Raw genomic sequence first — 12,872 nt, 5'->3', positions numbered from 1 at the left:
AATAGCTCTCTGCCTTCTGTAAGTTCAGTGAGTTTTGTTCCATCCACTCAAAAAGCACTTCCATCTGACCTTAACTTTCTTCTTCAAATTAGGATCATTTTGAGTTCTAGCACTCCTAACATTATTTCACAGTACCTTTTGTTTCTATCTTTTGTACGTATCTTTTCAAAATTTAATTTGATAAGTTGACTGTGCATTCATATCAACTTCTTTGGACAAGTCACATTTTTGACGTGCTTATCATTGTATCTTTAGAATTTTATTCTCAGAAATTTCCTATTTTTCCTCAGCCAACTTCCCCACTACGAATTACCTGCTCTATCCATCCAGAAGCCATTCAGGGCTAGCAGAATAAATTACATGAGGTGCTCTCCCACAATCTTCCTGCCAAAGTCTTCCCTTTTTTTCTTCTTCTACTTCCTCTATTTTTCTTTTCTCTTTTCTTCCTCTATTCAACTTCTACCCTTTCCCTATTCCCACTTCCCTGTGAGGAAGAGAATTCCTGCTCCACTAGATTCAGACTCACTTCAAGTCTTCCAATGGTAGTAGGCCAGGTTTCACTATCGGTTCTGCTGTTTCCTTACTTCCCTCCCCTGTAGAATAGACTTGGGCACTCATACCAGTTGGGTGAGTCACCAGCTTACTAGGGTAAGATAAAAAACCAATAGACAGTCCCATTTTATTGCTACTACGTCTTTAAGGTCTCTTGAGTACTCATTATTTCCCTTGTTTCTATACCCTTCAAACCCTGGGCAACACCATTTAGCCTGTGTCTGCAGCCTAAGGATCCTCTGACCTTACTATCTGATCTGCCCACAACATCTTTAGGATTTCAATCAGTCAATAAACATTTACTGAGTTCTGACGTGTGCCAGGTACCATACTAAGTGCTAACTATACAAAGAAAGACAGTCTCTACTCTTGAATTTATAGTCTGATAGAGACAACATGCAAACATCTATAGAGACAGAATTAAGGGGCTCCGAAAACCGCCTGTAAAAGGTGGGTTTTTAGATGGGATTGAAGGAAGCCAGGAGGAGTAGATGAAGGAGAGCACTTTAGACTTACAAGGCAGCCTGGGAAAGTGCCTGGAGTGGTGATCTAGGAACAATAAGGAAGTCAGTGTCACTGAATCAGAGTTAGCTTGACTGAATTGATTGGGAGAGTATAAACTACTAAGAACTCTGGAAAGAAACAAAAGAAAGGGGAGCAGGTTATCAAGGGTTTTGTATACTATTTGCATATTTGATTCTTGAAATAATAAGCTCTTGATTTTACTGAGTATGGGGTGGCAAGGTCACACATGCAATTCCAGAAGACTACTTTGAATGGAATATAGACCGAAATGAGGAGAGAGGTGATTAGGAGACCAACCCAATAAGATAATTGAAATATTTGGGATATCAGATGATGAAGATCTGCATCAGGATAGTAAAAATGTCAGAAAAGAAAAAGAGGGTGATCTACTCAAGAGTATTGTGAAGGTGAAATCAATAGGATTTAGGAACAATTTGGATAAGGAATGAAAGACAAAGTGAAGTGTTGAGAATGACAATTAGGTTGTAAACCAGGTTAAGTGCTGATATGATGGTATCTTTGTCAGTAAAGATGTTGAGTTTGCTAACAAGTGAGCAATACAAATTCCTCGTGCTGTCCAAACCAGGTTAAAATGACTTGGTGAATATTTAATAAAATAAAAATATAAATGTAGGTAATATTAATTTGTGATTTTCTAAGTCAGTGTGCACCTTCAAGGATCTGTATCTTTGAGTTTGGCACAACTGCTTTATAGTAATAGGGAAATTTTAAAGAAGGCCTAGGAAAAAAAGGTAATGAGCTTAGAACTAATTTTTGATATATTGAGTTAAAGATGTTTAAAGGATATTCAATTCAAGATATCTAATAGGCAGTTGAAGATGTTAGACACTAGAGGTGAATTCAGCAAAGAGGTTAGGGCTACAAAACTACATCAGTGTAGAGCTGATAATTGAATCTATGAGAGCTATGAGATCAAATAAAATAGTATGTGGTCATAGAGAAGAAGAGATCCCAGGACAAAGTCCTTTGGTAAATCGGTGGCTATCAAGATGACCTGGATTAGAGAGCCATTGAATGATACTGAGGAGGAGAAGTCAGATTGATAGAAGGAGAACCAGAAGAAAGTAGTGTCCTGAAAATTTAGGAAAAGATCAGAGAAAAAGAAAGTAATTAAAACATTAAAAAGTAGGGGCAAATGGTGCAATGGATAGAGTACCCGCCCTGAAATCAGGGGAATCAGAGTTCAAAAATAGCCTCAGACATTTAAGACTTACCTGTGTAACCCTGGGTAAGTCACTTAACCCTAATTGCCTTGTCAAAAGGCAGGAAAAGTTAAGTAGGATGAGGATTGAGAAAAGGTTTGGATTTGACAAGTAAGAGATTGATTTCCAGGTCTTTTCATCTACCCTACAGATGAAATCTCTATATTTTCTTCCCAATTAAAGTGTGAGTTCCCCAAGATCAAGAAGTAGCCCACCTTTCTATTTGTGTCCCCAGAGCTTTGACACAGTCAGTGCTAAGTAAATGCTCATTTTTTATTCATAGAATTTTTGTCCTTTGTAAGATCTACTTCATCTATCTTTTCTTTGAACCTTTGAAGTCTCCTTGCCCAATATTCAGAGTCAATGTTATACTATATCCCAGCTTTCTAACCTTATCTGTCACAAAATCTAGGAGAGATTGGTCACTTTATTTGAATGTTTCCATCATTTCCACCCCAGCAACTATTAACTTCTCAGTGAGGATCGCATCCAAAATGGTCTTTCCTTTTACTGGTTCCTTGACATTCTGAAGATAATTTAAAAAATTTTTTTTAGTTTTAAGTTTTTTTAAATTTATTTTTTGTTATAGCTTTTTATGTACAAAGCACATGAATGGGTAATTTTTCAACATTGACCCTTGCAAAACCTTCTGTTCAAACTTTTCCTCTCTTTCCCCCCCTACCCCCTCCCCTAGATGGGAGGTAGTTCCATACATGTTAAATATGTTTATGTATATGTTAAATATGATATATGTATACATATTTATACAGTTATCTTGTTGCATAGGAAAGATCGGATTTAGAAAGAAGGTAAAAATAACCTTAGAAGAAAAAAACCAAAAATGAAAGCAAACAGTAACAGAAAGAGTGGAAATGTTATGTTGTGGCCCATATTCATTTCCCAGTGTTCTTTCTCTGAAGGTAGCCAGTTCTGTTCATTACAGATCAATTGGAACTGGTTTGGGTCCTCTCATTGTTGAAGAGAGGATCATTCATCAGATGATTATCATGTCCATCGGAATTGATCATCATGTAGTATTGTTGTTGAAGTATATAATGATCTCCTGGTTCTGCTCATTTCACTTAGCATCAGTTCATGTATGTCTCTTCAAGGCTCTCTCTATTTATCCTGCTGGTCATTTCTTATAGAGCAATAATATTCCATAACATTCATATACCACACAATTGATTCAATCATTCTCCAACTGATGGGCATCCATCCAGTTTCCAATTTCTTGCCACTACAAAAAGGGCTGCCACAAATATTTTTGCACATACAGGTCCCTTTCCTTTCTTTAATATCTCTTTGGGATATAAGCCCAGTAGAAGCACTGCTGGATCAAAGGGTATGCACAGTTTGATAACTCTTTGAGTAGAGTTCCAAATTGCTCTCCAGAATGATTGGATCCATTCACAATTCCACCAACAATGCATGATCAGTTATTTTAATGACTTCTTTTAGGAGGATTCTGGGAAGATGGCAGAGTGGGTCAAAACAAATTTAAGCTCTCCCAATTTCCCCCACAAACAAAACAAAATTGCACCTCAGAGTGAATATATATAGGTGAAAAATAAGAGTTGGGGCAGAATTGGGGTTCTTCTGGGACAACCCATGAAGACTATAAGAAGGAAGACCCCAGGACTAAGGTTTAACTGGTGTGAAGTGCAAACACCTGCAGGCTAGCTCCATAGAAACAGAAAGTGGGACCCTTGGCTTGCTGAGTTCAGAGGAACCCTCAGTCCGAACCACAGGAACTTTTATCTACCTTCAGCATCAGGTGAATCCAGAAGACTGAGTTATTAGGAACACCAGGCCCAGCTGTGCTACAGATATATGATGAGAAGGAAGTACCATACCCAGTGATGTGGAGGTCGTGGGGCAGGGACATTGCTGGCTATGGGGACTTGCAGGAGAAGGGACCTTTGGGTTTGGGGTTCCAGGTCAAAGGGGATAGCTGAAGTGAAGGTAGAGGCACTATGTCCCCATCCCAGGATTAGAGGTACTTACACTAATAGTTCTCATTAAACACACACACACACACACACACACACACACACACACACGAAAAGGAGAAAGAACCCAACCATAAATTTTCTATGAAAATAGGGAAGACAGATTTTCAGAAGAGGGGAGTGAATTGTCTTACAATGATGTTGAAAATCACCTGGCAAGATAAAGTGTTCGATACTGAAGTCTTTTCTTAAGTTGAACTGCCAAGCATACTGCAAAGGACACAACTCTGATAGATTAGTTATGTGGCTTGAATGCCAAATATATGTTTGCCTAATTGGTCTGATCAGTACAGTCAGATACATTTTACCTTGACCAACATAGTGATGTTATTTTGGTCCTCTTTGAGAATATAGTAATAATTATTATTATGAAAATATAACAATAAATAATAATTACAAGAATATTATAATAATAAAAATGATAATAACCAACTAAACTTGTTTCATGTACAATGCTACCAAGTAAGTAGTAGGTCCTTAATACATGCTTATTGACTTAGTGATATTACCTTTTCCTTTTCCCATCCTGCCTTTTTTTTTAAATGTATAGCCTACCAGAATCATGTTCTAATTATGGCCCATCAAATCTTAGTGATAGCTGTAAGATAAAATTTATTCATATTCATTTGCTCCCCAATGCCTATATTAAAATACAAGTTCTTCAGTCTCACCTTCCTCAGTCTGTTATCTTGCATTTTGAGCCTTATTTTACATTATTCTATTTTGAGCACTCTATGTTCCAGGCAAACAAGAGTTCTAGATAATCCCTATATTTGATATTTCATCTCTCATCCCTATTCTTTCAGATAAATTGTCTTTTCATTCCTGCCATACCTATGTTCCTCTATCTTTTGGAATGCTTGTTTTCCTGTGAGATACATATTGTCTGTGAAGCTTTCTTTGATCCCATGAATATCAACTCTTCAAATTATCTTTTGACTATTAGCCTGTAAACATGTCATTTCAATTAATGATATGTAAGCAATGATAGATGAGGAGATGCTATGTGGTGAGGTATTTTTTAGCAACAAAAAGAAATTTTTATTTTATTTCACTATATATCTCTCTATATGTTTTTTTTTGTTTTGTTTTGTTTTGTTTGTTTTTTGCTGAAGCAATTGGAGTTAAGTGATTTGCCCAGGGTCACACAGCCCAGAAGTGTTAAGTGTCTGAGGTAAAATTTGAACTTAGGTCCTCCTGACTTCAGGGCTGGTGCTCTATCCACTGTACTACTTAGCTGCCTCTATATTTTAAAACTAATAGCTTTCTATTTTCAAAATACATGCAAAGATCATTTTCAACATTCATCCTTGAAAAACCCTGTGTTCCAATTTTTTTTCTCCCTCTCTTCCTCCTATTCCCTTCCCAATATATGTTAAATGTGGGATTCTTCTATACATATTTCCATAATTATCATGCTGTACAAGAAAAATCAGATCAAAAAGGAAAAATAAGATAGAAAACAAAAAGCAAGCAAACCACAACAAAAAAGATGAAAATACTATGTTGTGATCCATGGAATTTCTAATTCTAAACTTTGTTAGAAGCCAGTGTTAAAAATGAGTCTAAGACTAGGGAGGTAGAGTAGCAATGTTAGTGTTATCTCTAGTGTATTTTGGGATAGAATCTCCCACCTTTCTGAGTCTTAAGACAATTAGTGACAGAGGACTAGCTAGGTATGGTTGGTGATATGAAAATCTCTCTGTTTTCCAGGGCAATATCCACCCTTATGGATTGTCAAGTGTAAGAAGAATAAGTAGACGTTGATTTCACAAATGAAATAATGGCTCCTTTTTCTCTTGGGTCTTCAGGTCTATGAAGACTAATTTAACTTGATTTTGCAGAAGAAACAAAATTTATTATAGGATTCCATAGGATCATAAGATTTAGAGCCCAAAATAATTTTAGACATTGTGTAATCAAACCCAATTCATCTATTGATTTTTTTTAATATTCAGGGAAGTTAGTTTGATAAAACATTAAAGTCAAAATCAAAGATTTGGTGACTTCTGTAATTTTAACAGGGATGAATTTTTAGGGATGATATGGGGAGAAAGACCTCATTTGGAGATTACATAAAATAAGATGTTAGAAATGGAATAAAACTATTGCACAGCAGTATTGTTTTGTTAAGGTCAACAGCTATATAGGGAAATGTAGCCTACAATTTTGCCTTTTTACAAATCAAGAAACAGTGGGGAAATGACTTGCTCAGAGTGACAGGGCAGTAAGTAGCATGGGCAAGATTTAAAACTGAGTCTTCTGACTCTAAATATAGTGCTCCTTCCACTTTTTTTTTTTTTCTGTACCTCAGATGTAACTTTGTTCAGTTATTCTATTATCTTCATTACCTATTCCAATTCCTTCAATTTCTTCCTTTATCACTAAAGCTAACATTTCTAATACAATGTTGAATAATAATGGTCGCAATAGTCAACATTGTTTCATTGGATCTTATTGGATAGGCTTCTAGCTTATCCCCATTACATATAAAGCTTGCTGATGATTTTAGATAGATACTACTTGTCATTTTAAGAAAAACTTATTCCTGTGTTCTTTAGAATTTTTAATAGGAATGGCTGTTGTATTTTATCAAATACCTTTTCTGCATCAATTGAGAAAATCATGATTTCTGTTAGTTTGGTTATTGATGTGGCAATTATCCTATTATCAATATTAAGTGAGGCTTAGATAGGGGGATACAATGTTTGCTGCTGTCCTGTGCAAATCCATATATGGGGTATTTGGATATATGGAACCCCCCCCCCCACACACACGGAATCCAGATATTCCTTTTTAAGCATGACTTTGTTCTGACTTAATTAAGGGCTAGAACACTACAGAACTTCTCAAAAAAGATTAGCCTAATAGTTTAACTATGAAAATCAAGAGGATGAAGGAGTTGAAGAATACATATCATCCCATGTCATCCAGATTCTGACTTGCAAATAGATTAGCAGTCAATTGAATCAATTTATCATTACCTATATCTTGGCTAGGCACTGAAGACAGACCATAGATTATGCTTAAAACTAATTTAAAAAAGGAGAACTGGCCTATGTGTCTGGGAAACTGCATATTTTTTTCAGTGACCTCAGCCTATTTTTTTTTTAATTGATACTCTTTTAGTGATGCTATGTATTTCCAAATCATGAAACACTATGGTCTGAAAAGAAATACAATTGCAGGTAATTCAATGAAAAGGGATGCATGGGTTCTAAGATGGAACATATTAGCAATGGTGACTTTCTAAGACTTAATCAAAGAGGGATTAAAGCAAGCAGTAAATAAAAGCCAGATTATGGAGAAAGAAAGAAAGTATCCTGTGAGTTAAAGCCTAGCTTCTTAAATTGTGATTCTCTAACTGTGGGGTCTCATAACTGAATATGGAAGGATCACACAATTATGATTTATTATCAACAAATGTTTGATTTGTATATCTATACATATATCCCAGGATATACTTATATATCTATGTACCTGGGGTCATGTAAACATTTTTCCAATGAAAAGCGGGTATGATTGAAAAAAGTTTAAGAAACTTTGAACTATAACATTGTGCAAACTGAATATTGCATTGTATCCATGAAATATTAAAAGACTAAGAAGAAGTTTCCATTATGTAGGATAAATCCTTCTTGGAGGATTATGGAAGGAGAAAAAGGAGAATCTCATAGGTATGTAGGTGGACCAGTTTGCATGAGTAAAATCTAGGATCCATTGAATTATTAGAAAGTAACATATCCAGAAGTACAAGTTCTCTCATAAATGGAAGGGACCTGTCCTTCAAGATGTGCTGAATAAAGGAAGGGAAATAATCAGGTGGCAGTAACTCTAGAAGGTTCTCTGAAGAAGGTAAATTTTGGAGTAGGTACCTAATACAGACTGGTGGAACAAGGTGCAGAAAAGTCAGGAGGCCCAGTGAGGTACCAATTACCAGGTAAAAAACTAAAGGAGATAGGAATAGTACCAGTCATTTAATCAATTAACACTTATTACATACTGACTGTGTGCCAGACACTGTGCTAAGTGCTGGGATTACAGGAAGAGTTAAAAAAAAGAAAGACCTTCTGCTCTCAAGGAGCTCACAGTCTAATGGGTGAGATAACTCTGCACAGACAAGATATATACAGAATAAACTGGAATTGATCAAGAGAGGGAATTAGAATGAAGAGTGATTGGAAAACATTTCCTGTAGAAGATGGAATTTGAAACCTTGATGGAAGCCAGTAGTCAGAGCTAAAGAGATCATTCCAGGCATGAGGGGACAGTCAGAGAAAATGTCGAGTCAGGAAATGGAGTGTCTTGTTTGAGAAATAACAAAGAGGGGAGTGTTAACCGATCTCATATATTTGGAGCTAAAATGTGAGATTTGAGACTGGAAAGGCTGGGGGAGCAGGTTATAAAGGGCTTTGAATGCTAGAGAATTTTGTGTTTAATCATGGAAGTGCTAGGTAGCCACTAGAGTTTATTGAATATTGGGGGTGACATGTTCAAACAAGAACTTTAGGAAGATTACATTGACAGCTGATTGGAAGAAGGACTAAAGTGGGGACAGTGGCAGAAAGTGCCCGAAAGATCAGTCAGCTGACTATTGTTATAGTCCTGGAGAGAAATGATAAGAGTCTGCACCAGAGTAGTAGCAATGTTACAGGAGAGAAGGGAATATATATCCTTTTTGGAGAAGTGAGTTTGGAAGTCAGCAAAAAGGTTAGGGCTGGATAAATAGATCTAAGAATAATCACAATAGAGATGATAATAATATTTGTAGGGACTGATGAGATCACCAAATGAAATAGTTGAGAGGAAGAAGAGAAAAGGACTTGGGACAGAGTACTATGGTATGCACACTTTTATCATTGTGTCCTGGATGAAAATCCAGGAAAAGACTGAGAAGGAAGTTAGATAGGTATAAGTAGAAATAGGAAAGAGTAGTGTCTGAAAAGACAAGAGAAAAGAAAATATCAAGAAAAGAGAGAACCAAGAAGATTGTTCCCTAAACATATATATCTGTGTGTATGTATGTGTATATATGTATATATACACATTTATTCATTTATATTTATATATATACATACACACACATATATATATATATCATGTATAATATATACTATATACATTATAATCTATAACACATTGTTTGGATGTGTGTTTTATTTGTCTATGTGTGGTTTGGGGAACAGTGACACATACACACCTACATATTATTTTCATCAATAGAATATATGGCCTTTGAGGACAGGGTCTTTATTTTTGTCTCCATATCATCAGCACCTAGCACAACTATAGGAACATAGTACATAGTTGACTGATTTAAAAGCACATGCATGTGCATGTGCACACACACACACACAGAGTATCTGGCAGAGGAAGAGGAATCTGCTCTAGATGGGAAAAAAGTCATTTATTAAATATGTACTATGTGTTAGGTACTATGTTAAGCTTTGGGGATACAAAGAAACTAATCCTTGACCTCAAGTAACTTACATTTTAACTAGGAATGGCATATATCAAGGTATGGAAGCAAGAGCAAGCTAATCATGCATTGGAATAACAAGTCTATTAGTTTGGTTGGAATCAAAGGAGAGATTAAACCTGTGTTTGGCGGGGGGGAACCTAAATGAGGGACACCTCTTTAAAAAAAACACATAAAACCCCACCCCAAAACAACTTGCCTACAATGGTTTAAGAAAATAACAATTCAAAGAAATCTGAACATATTTCCATTCTTTTTCTTATCACACTAAAAATGCATTTCAGAGGGCATTTCTTGAAGTTACCAAGGGAATAAAGTTATTGTTCATACTGAGGGTGGCAGCTCTATTTACCCAGGGAGAATCTATTTAGAAACCTGCAATCTTGGGCTCTTTCCAAGGCATTGTAGAATTACTCCATGGTGTCTGATTTACTTTAAAGCTTCTTGTTATTGCCACTCAGAAACAAAATTTATCCTGCACACATCCTGTTTAAAGCAGAATTTTCTTCACTGTTTAGCAGAGATAAAAAAATACTAAAATATGCATTTCACCATGTATGGTTGCTTTTTAGTATGGGCTGAAAAGGTAAACTAGTATTTGGTGCTTTCTCAAATTAGACCAATTATTGGTCTTGGGTACAAATCAAACTTTTATGTAATTACAATTTAAATGAATTGTCACCATGTCTATTTTTAAATGATATATTAGGAATTTTTAAACACACAAATTGAAGGAAAAATTGATGTTTCAGGTTTCAAGCAAAACTTTGAAGTACCATGTATGCATATATTTAATGACATCAGAAAAATTGGTAGCCTAGTCATAGATAATGGAGAATAACAGATGGACAATGTGAATGGCATATTGGAATCCACAAAGGCTTCAAAGAACACAAGAGAAAGCCTTCAATATGTTGGATGGATTATCTTTGAAGAAATGATGGAAGAACATGGACAAATATTAGGTGGAATGTGAGAAGCAATGTTAGAATTTTAATTTGCATTGGTGGAAGAAGAAACCAATGAGATAAGTTCATTAAGGTATTGAAATCCCTATTCTTAAGCCACAACTGTTAACTTGGAAGTCAGTCAGCAAAACTGGGAGATATAAAGATTTATTGCCACAATGTTGATATAGGTCATATATGAAATGTTTTTCTTCTGTTATAATAAAGCTTTTCTGAATTTTTAGTAACCTTCACATAGCTTTTTTAGTTAGCTCATTAAAGATGTATTTAAATATCATAGGGGACAAAGTGATGGTATTGAAGAAAGGAAGACATGGTTTCAAATCCCACTATGACGCTAACTAGTTGCAGTTAACTTAGCTGAGATTATATATGTTAAACACTTTGTAAACTTTGTAATTCTTTATAAAAGCTGCTTTTTATGTCTTCCAATAGGCATTAACTAATAACTGATATTCATTTAATGCTATGAGATTTTCAAAACAACTTATATACATTAATTCTAATGATTTGTTCTGTATAACAACTCTTTGAAGCAGGTATCCTTGATCTTATTATGCCCATTTAACCATTAAAGAAAACGATACTCAGGCAGGTTACATAAATTGCCCATGATCACATAACTCATAAATGTCAGAGGGAGGATTCCAGTGTAGATCTCTTTAAATTACAAAGACTCTTTCCACTCTTTCCACTATATTGGTCTTCCCTAGGCATATTCTGAAATATTTATTAAAACATGTCTGTTACAAATACGGAAATGTTTAGAAGAATTGTATATGTTTAATCTATATTGGATTGTTTGGGGAGGAGAAAGGGAGGGAGGAGAGGGAGAAAAATTTGGATCACAAGGTTTTGCAAAGGTGAATGTTGAAAACTATCTTTGCATATAAATCTTTACATGTATTTGGAAGAATCAAATACTATAAAACATGTCTGTTATATTCAAATATTTTTATTCATACATAGCATTCCAATATACACAACTGAATATCCATTTTAATATTCTCATTGGATTTGACATGGGATATAACAACTGATATCCATTCTTAGACTCTGGAAGAGAGAACTTTGTTTTAAAAAATAGGATAGATAAAAAAAAATTGAGACAAGTAGCTTTCATATTTTAGGTAGACACAGGGGAAATCAAGGTGTCAATGGGAAACATGGTCCAGAACATTTGGGTAAAGATTACTGGAAGCTGAAACAAAAATATTATTGTCATCAGAATATGATTTATAGTTAGCCTTGGAAGAAAGAAGGTGAGAAGTTCTGGAAACAATACAAGTCTGACATAGATGCATTATTTAGTAGTGATAGGTGATTCAGTTATCTAGACATCAGCTGAAGCTCTCCTTCTCTACCCAGGGCAAAGTTATGAATAATGTCATGATTTTATTGAATGATAACTTCAAAAATGTGAGAATCTGATGAGGGGAACTTCTGTTCTCAGAGTGATAGTCACCAATAAGAATAAATTGTTTATTGAAGGTAGAAATAATGGAGATGTTGGTACATTGGGGGATATGAGAAACTGTTCACTGTAGTTTAGAGTTTGTGATAGAGAATAGGAAAGCTAGGCATGTTCTGATATTGTGACCTGAGAGACCAAATTTCAAAGGGTGTAGAAGAAGGATAGGTAAGATCCCAAGGATGAAAATTCCACAAGAAAAATCTGGCTCTTAACCTAAATGTTTTAAATGATTTTAAAAGTGATTTTTGGTACCTGACTTTCCTCTGTATCTACCATCCATAGATGGAAAACTCTCAGATGAAATTTTGAAGACATAAAGAAACTTGGTAGAGAACTAATAAGGCAACAAGTATTTGTTAAATGCTGACTGTGTGCTAGACAATATGCTAAGTTGCAGGAATACAAATACAAGCAAAAAACAAACATAAATTTGGGCTGTTCCTTCAAAGAGTTTAAATTCTAATGGGAGGAAAACAACACATAAAAAGGGGGAGAGAGAAAGTACCTACTTGGGGTCATTGTAGTAGAGTCAAAAGTATACTTAGGAGGGCAATGAAGCAAGTCCATTAAGGTTCTGTCTCTTAAAAGGAGACTGGAGAATGATCTTACTAGAAGAAGGAAAAGACTGGGAAGGTGGAA

This window comes from Sarcophilus harrisii, chromosome 1 (genome assembly GCF_902635505.1).
Source record: "Sarcophilus harrisii chromosome 1, mSarHar1.11, whole genome shotgun sequence".
Classification (NCBI taxonomy): domain Eukaryota; kingdom Metazoa; phylum Chordata; class Mammalia; order Dasyuromorphia; family Dasyuridae; genus Sarcophilus; species Sarcophilus harrisii.
This window is presented reverse-complemented; position numbering follows the sequence as displayed.